The sequence below is a fragment of the Ailuropoda melanoleuca genome, chromosome 4, assembly GCF_002007445.2.
Source record: "Ailuropoda melanoleuca isolate Jingjing chromosome 4, ASM200744v2, whole genome shotgun sequence".
NCBI lineage: Eukaryota > Metazoa > Chordata > Mammalia > Carnivora > Ursidae > Ailuropoda > Ailuropoda melanoleuca.
In genome coordinates, this window is record NC_048221.1 from 2,652,202 (window position 1) to 2,660,130 (window position 7,929).

General features: G+C 54.7%; 1 protein-coding gene across 1 annotated transcript in view; it reads left to right on the top strand.

Moving 5' to 3' along the window:
• The first annotated feature begins 1,339 nt into the window (after nt 1–1,339).
• TJP3 (tight junction protein 3) overlaps nt 1,340–7,929 on the top strand; it is a 27,990-nt gene continuing 21,400 nt past the window's right edge. The window contains exon 1 of the mRNA XM_034657501.1: nt 1,340–1,518. The gene's annotated coding sequence lies outside the window, so the exon portion shown is untranslated. The remainder of the gene's footprint in view (nt 1,519–7,929) is intronic.

Here is a 7,929-nt window from a genome sequence, read left to right on the forward strand (position 1 = left end):
ACTTCATCCTCTTGTGTTCCCGCTCCTGGGTTCCCATTTTGCAGGCTGGGAAACAGGCTCCCTGGCTTGGAGGGGTTACCTGGTTTCTGGCGCCCCCTGGTGGCTGCTACCATCAGAGCCAGGTGCTGCTGGCAGGGACTCCTGTGTCCCTGCATCCCCCTCCCCATAATTCATTCATTCATTCACTCATCCATCCATTCGTTCATGCCACAAATATTTATTGAGCACCTACTGTGTGCCAGGTACTGTTCCAGGCCACAGGGACACAGGAATGAGCAAGACAAAATCCCTAACCTCAATGAGGCAACATTCTAGAAAAGACAAACAGACACAAGACACGAGGCAGTTTCAGGTGCTGATAAATACTTTGAAAATAACACAGATGTGCTACAACTGTGACAGAACGTGATCGGTAAAGACGGGTTCACAGATAACGCACCAGTATGCGGTCAGCACCTGCCCCCGAGTTGTCCGATAGAATGATCACGCAAGCCAATTTAAATCTAAAACTTTAAATGTCATTTTAAATTTCCTACTGACCACATTTTGAAGAGTGTAAAATCAACAGGTAAGATTAATTTTAACAGTATACGTCACCTAACCCAAAACATTCGAAATACGATCATTTCAATGTGGAATCGATACTAAAAATAGCGAGTTATTTCACATTATTTATTTATTTTTTTTCCACATTATTTATTTATTTTTTTTTGGCATGCCGAGCCTTCCAAATCCAACGTGTGTCTTTCACCTACCCACATCCTGTTCTTTCCGACCTGGGGATGGATAGTGGCTGGAAGGTGTGTACCCAGAATGGTTCTATAAGCACTTTCCAGACATTCATTCATTTATCCAACTTCTGAAACAGTCCCAGGAAGTAAAGGCTGGTGTTTGTTGCCATTTTTCAGCTGAGGAAACTGCGGAGACTCAGTGACATGCCCAAAGCTGCCCGGCAGGAAAATGGTTGAACACCCCTAGCACAGGAAACCAAGCAGGTGAGTTGGTGGCCAAGGCGCAGAATTTTTGCTCAGTTCTGTCCGTGGGAAGGAGCCAGTTCTGCAGTAATCTGTGGGACGGCACGCTTGCTGGAATGGCTTGTCCGTCCCACATTCAAGGAGGGCAGTGAGAAGGGGAGCCACGAGGTGTTTGTTTTCCCCAAGGACCCGCCTGTATGTTCCAGTCCCCGCGCTGATGGCAGGGGTGCAGGGTCCGCGGTGTGAGCAGGGCAGTCACTCGGCATCCCTGGCCTCTGGGAGAGCAGGGGTTAAGGCCAGCTGCTCCCACGTGAGAGCACCTTGCGACAAAGCCACACACCCAACCAGCTGCTGGTCTCTCCCTGGCGTTGTGCACCTCGTCCTGCTGGTTCCACCTGCCACGGACAGAACTGCTGAGGAAAAGTTGGGGAACCAAGTGGGGAGGAGAGCTCGAAACTCAGGGCCCCTCCCCACCCCATGCCAGGCGGGCACCCAAGCCCTGGCTCCTGCCGCCTGCCCAGAGGCCACCCCGCCTCCTAGACAGGTAAGTACCCCCCCCATGCCCTGCTCTGCTCTGCACAGACCGAGCTCCCCACCACAGGGTCCAGGGACCCCATCACCTCCCCTCTACTGCCCGGAAAGCAGGAAACTGACACTCCTGTGTGGACATTTGACATAGTTTCTAAGGGATTATCTGGCTGGCAGTTACTGCCCCTGGCAACCTGCCCAGGACGCCAGAGCCAGAGACTTAAAAGGGTCATTGTTGGCCCAGGTGGTGCCGGGGAGGCAGATGGGGCACAGGCTGCTCCCTGATCCCCCAACACTGAGCAGGGGAGGCCCAGGTAGGGAGGTGGTGGGTGAGACTGCTCCCCCTGGAGCTTCTGAAGACACTCCCAAGTTCCGTGGCAGTGGTAACCCCCCCCCAGCTGCTGGGACCTGCAGAGGGCTGGGGAGGGATCCGGGGGGCCCTGGGCCCTGGGCTTATCTCACTTGTCTTGATTCCTTCTCTGGGCGAAACTTGCCAATGGAGAAAAGCAAGAAGGGGGGAGTGGTGGGCTAAGCCTCCTGTGGGCAAGGTGCCGATGATCCCCAGGGCAAAGGAAGCCCAGAGACTGCAGAGGACACAGTGGGGTGGGAAGAGCTTTTTCTGGGTCGTTTGCTCCCCAAAGTGCAAGACAAAGAGAGCTTCCTGGCCAGCCAAGTGTCCGATTGCACCTCAAGTCTCTTTGTCTGGGACAGAGAGGGGCCCTCTGGGGCCAGGCAGGCACAGCCACATGACTCTCTGGTGTATAGATGGTCTGGAATTGTAGGTCACTCCCAGGGAGTGGAGAGACTTCAAATCTGGAGTCTGTGGGGTTGGAAGGGGATATATCTTGACTGTTGGATCCCCCCTGCCTGGGATTTGGAGAGAAAACCCACGGAGTCAGATAGATCTAGCCACCAGCCACTTTGCCTATCAAAACCTCAATTTTCCACTCCATAAAATGGGTACAATTCGAGTTGGCACGACCCAGGGCTGCTGAGAGCAGCAAAGGAGGGTGTGGGTAATCGATTCTCAGTCATGGGGGGGTGGGGTAAACAGTCCCACCCAAAACCAGAACTCAGAATGCCAAGCTAGTTGCAATGTCCCATCTGCCTTCCTGTTAGACAGAAGTTGAACTCGGGCTCAGAGAGGGGCAGCTACTTGTCCAGGGCTGCACAGTAAAGTAGGAATGTCAGGCATATAGGAGAGCAGGGAGTCTGGGGGCTGCCCCTGCCACCCCCACCAACACTCCAGGCTCAGCATCTTGTAAAAGTCCTGCCTCTGTGGCACAGGGCTTCCGCATGGCCCTGAGTTCTGGCAAAAGTCCGCTGAGGCCCGTTTGGGTTCCCGTTCTTCCTCCTCAGCCTGGCCTTGTGCCAGACGAGCAGTGTTTGCTCAGGGAGGAGCCTAACACCCTTTGGAATGGGCTGAGGTTAGCGGGAGATGCCGCTGGGAGGAGGAGCTGTCCAGGGAGTGAACTTGCATTAGCGAGCACCTACTGTGTGCCAGGTGCCGGTCTGGACCTTGGCGATTCAGCAGGGAACCAGACCAACGGAGATCCCTGCTCTTGTGGGCTTGTGTTTGGTAGAGGAAGACATTCAAGAAGCAGGAGATATAATGAGGAAGGAAACTGTATCCAGGGTTAAAGACTGGCCAGTCTCACTGAGGGGAGAATGTGGAAAAGCAACTGGGACAGGAGTGAAACAGGCAGAGGTATATTACAACCTCCAGTGGAAAGATCAGGGAGCCTTGTTGAGGAGGTGACATTTGAGGAGACATGAAGGAAGTGACTATTTGGGGAACGAGCATTCCAGGCAGAAAGCATAGCTGGTGCAAAGGTCCTGGGGCAGAACCAGGCCTGGCATGTTGGAGGAACAGCCAGGAGGCTTGTGTGGCTGGAGCAGAGTGGGTGACGGGGAGAGAGGGAGGAGGGGAGGGCAGGGAGGGGACAGGGCGGGTTATGCAGGGTCTTGTGGGCCACAGGGGGGACTTGGGCTTCTACCCCAGGCAGTTGGGAGTCCTGGAGGGCTGTGGGCAGAGGAGGGCGGGATCTGACTCAGGGGCTCACGCGCGCCCTCTGGTGGCCTCTGCAGGGAGGATGGCGTGCAGGGGTGAAGTCAGGAGCAGGGGGACCAGGGAGGTCAAACAAGGAAGCCCTGCAAGATGTGGCTTTAGAACAAAGAAACATTTTATTTTGAATCATCTAAAATTGACGGAAAAGTCGCAGATACAATTCAGAGACTCCCCCCATGATCCTCACCTGGTCTCCTGCGACACTCACATTTTACCTGATTGCGGTGGATTGTCAGGACTGACACCAACACCCTCCATCACCTTGCGCTGAGCTGCAGACTGTAATCAGAGCGTGGGAATCGCCTTTTGTGCCCGGGGCCCCATCTAGGACCGCAGATCCCATTCAGTCGTCAGGCCTCCTTGGCTTCCTCGAGGCTGTGACCTTGTTCCTGGACCTTCACCTCTTGGAGGAGATGGCCAGGGATTCTGTGGAAAGCACCTCATTTTGGGTTTGTCCAATGCTTTCCTCATGACTGGATGGGGAGGGGTGAGGGTAGGAGGGGCAGATTCAGGGTGCAGCAGGCACCAGCATGCACAGGAGGGGGGAGGGATGCTCCAGGGCTTGGCAACATGGGGGGTCCCGGGGCATCTTAATGAGAGCACTGTGGTGTAGGGGGTAAGGAAGGTGAGGAGGGACGTGTAGACTCTTCTAGAAGCTTGCAGTGTGGGCTGCAGCTGGAAGGGGACTCACAGAAGGTACCCCCACCCCCAGGTGGGAGGAAGCGGGACCCCTGGGAGGGAGCTCTGCTGCAGGAGAAGAGCAGAGCCCCCCCCCACTTCCTGCCTCAGTTTCCTCATCTGTATAAGATGGCGACCTGGTTCCAACTTCGGAGCAGTATCATGGGGAAGCTTCAAAAGTGGAAACAGCGGGCATGGCGTGGGGCAGGTGCTTAGGAGGGTTGGCCTGGGCGCTCCTTTTGTTTCCTTCTCCATTCAGGCAGGAGGGATTAGAGGTCCCAGTAGGGGAAAATGAGGGTGATTTTATGGTGTTCCCAAGGCTGGAGGGGCTCCCCGGGAAGCTGTTTATATCAAGGTTCTGTCTTTCTGTGCAACAGCTGGGGATAGGACCAAGACCCCTGCCACCTTTGCTTACTGTCCCTGTTAACAGCCTGGCCTCTGCACCTCTCCCCCAGGCCAGCTCCCCTCAACCGTCCCTCATTAATACTCCCCCACGACCCCCACGTTGCCAATCCTTATGTGCTCTGTGGCTGGGCCCGCCGCACGCGGAATGTGTCCTCCCAGGTACACAGCACGGGTCTTTCTCCTCTGTTCAGACTCTTAGGCGGCTTCCGAGGAGCTATTTATTCATTCATTAAGCACTTACTGCATACCAGGCACTGTTCTAGGTGCATGGGAAACTATAGGGGTAGAGCTCGCAGACCCGCAGGAAGAAGGGATCTTCCAAAAATAGTCCCACAAATAAATGTGCAGTTAATAAGCTGCGACCTTAGCTCAAGAACATTCCATAGCTCCTTAGCATTTCTAGAGCGATTCAGCATCCGGTCAACGCCAGGCTTTGGGGTACCCTCTAAAACTACCTGCTCTTCCTTTCGCCTCTGAGCCATTTCACAGCCCTGTAAATTAGAGGAAAGCGGTAGCAGGGCAGGTGATTCCGGTCCATAGAAATGCAAATGAATTTTGTCCAACGGATACTGTTGCTTATTGCCCGGCGGTGATTGTCTAGTTTACTGTCTATCTGCGAATTCATGTCGGCATTCTTGATGTGTGCGCGCGCGCGTGCGTTTGTGTGAGCTTGTGCGCGCGCGTGCGTTTGTGTGAGCTTGTGCGCGCGCGTGCGCTGGTGTGCGCGCTCATGAACAGTCTGCAGTTCGGTTAATGGTGACATAGGATGTTGGTGTCTTAGTTCTGACATCTCGCGGTCGTGGAAAATGTTAGAGTTGGAGGAGACCAAGTGAGGGTCATTTGGGGGCTCTCTGAATTGTATCTACAACTTTTCCATCAATTTTAAATGATTCCGAAATAAAATGCGTGTTTGTTCGTTTGTTTTAAAGCCACACCTTGCAGGGCCTCCAGGTTTGACCTCCCTGGTGCCCCCGCTCCCGCCTCAGGCCCCCACCGTCCGTCCTCCCCTCAGTGACCACCAGGGGGCGCATGCGAGCACCCAAATCACGGTCCCCTCTGCCCACTGCCCTCCAGGGCTCCCACCTCCTTGGGGGTAAAAGCCCAAGCTCTCCCCTGGCCCCCAAACCCCTGCACGACCTTCCTTGTTCCTCTTCCTGCCCTCCCTTCCCTCCTCCCTCTCTTCCCCTCGCCCACTCTGCTCCAGCCACACAGGCCTGTTCCTCCAAAATGCCAGGCCTAGTCCCATCCCAGAGCCTTTGCACAGGCTATGCCCTCTACCTGAAACACCTAGATCTCTCCATGGCTCCTCCCTCATCTCCTTCAGGTCTAATTGTTTCTCGGCTTGGATCCCTCTCACCTAGGTCACTCTTACTAAACTCAGTTCTTATTTTGAGTGCCATTCCTCGGGGAAGCCCTCCCTGAGCCCCCAGCCCCTGACATGTCTCCCTGCCAATGCTCTCAGAAGTCTAGATAGTACTTTTTATTTATGTTATGTGATGATTCGACTATTGTCTGGCTCTCCTGGGTCTGTCTCATCAGTCCTGTGCATACACAGTGGGCACTCAGTACATGCAGATGAACGAACCAGCTGGAGGCATCCAGGCCGTGGAGCTGCTCCAGGGCAGTCTTGGGTTCGAATGATACACGTTAGGCCACAGATTATGGCCTCAGCCTCCTGCAACCCAGCAAAGCAGCCTCTACCAGGGAGGCCCCAAGCCCCCTATCTGAGCCCCCACCCCCAGGCTCTCCCCCCTCCTGTGGTCACCACTCTCAGGGGACTCAGTCCAGCCCCGGCTCTCTCTCTGGACCTCAGTTTCCCCCTAGGCACTTGGAAAGATGGACCAGGATCATCTCAGGGGTACTTCTGGGACCCCACCTTCCATGGCCTCCTCCCTTCCCCCCTCTCCCTCACGCCATGCCCTCACTGCCCCCTCTTGGTTGAATTTGGCACTGACATTTCAGATGGGAAGTCAGTTCCCACGGGTTCCTGCTCACCTGGCGCATAGTGGGGGCTTGAGACATTTTTGTTGCGTTAATGACCAAATAAAAAGTGAATGCATGCATGAGTAGACTGATGAAAAGCAGATTTTTATTTCCTTAAAGTGATCTGGCGGGGGGGGGTGGAATTGCGGGCTTAAGGCGAGCTCCTCTGGCCAGTGGGGCAGCACTGGCCACACCCTTTTTCAAAACCCTGCGTGTGCTGGCTGGGCTGGTGGAGCCTGGGACACTTGATCTCGGGGTCGTGGGTTCAGGCCCCATGTTGGGTGTGGAGCTTACTTTAAAAAAAATACCTGCATTTGAGCTCAGGGTCGTCTGATGGGTACTAGGGAGCCATTGAGAGTTCTTGAGCAGGGCATGAATGGGGGGGCAGAATGTTGGGTGGCTGGAGGAAGACCACGTGTCTTGGGGTGTTGGCCCCCCCTTCTGAGAGTGGTCTAGAGTGGGGTTTCTCTGCCTCAGCGCTATTAACATCTGCAGCAAGGTCATTCTTAGCGGGGAACAGTCCTGGGCCCTGTGGAGTGAGGAGTATTACCCCTGGTTTCCACCTACTTGAAGCCAAGAGCACCAGTCTGTTTTGACAACACAAAACGTCTCCAGGGATCTCCAAGCGTCCCCCCCCCCCGGGCAAATTCCCCTACAGTTAGAAACGCTGGTAGAGAATGAGGGGTGTGGGGTCAAACAGCCAAATCCGGGGCCAAGTCCTGCTCTTGCCAGTCAGGCTTGCCCCTCAGCCTAGCTGCCCAGCAGACACGTGGGTCTCATTCTGTGCAACTGGAGCGAAGCAAACACTCACTGAATGAGCCAGGAGCCTCATTACCACAGACTGAACCCATTTAGTCCAAAGATAACGGTGCTGAGCTCTGGAGGAGAGCAGGGGCTCCCCATATCCGGGCCACTCCCCAGTACTCACAGCCGCGAGCACCCACAGACCCCCAGACGCGTGTCCATGGGCAGCTTGTTTACGTTTTCCGATGACTCATTAAAACAAATACACAGCTATGTATAAAAAAAAAAAAAGTTTGACCTTGTTCTACCTAAAATGGCTTTTCGAACTGCCTGCGGGTGGCCAAAGATCACACTGGGAAAAACTGAGCTCTTCCCTCCAGCCCTGAGGTTTCCAGTAGGTCCTCAGAGGGGTTTCTGCAAAGGCTTACTGTCTTGGGGAGCTTTGGAGATGCTTGAGGGGCCCCTGCTGGCTGACGGGGCTCTGCGGACTTGTGTTTTGGTGAGAACTGCATTGGGGCGGGATAAGATAAGAAGTCTATTTTGAGGGGG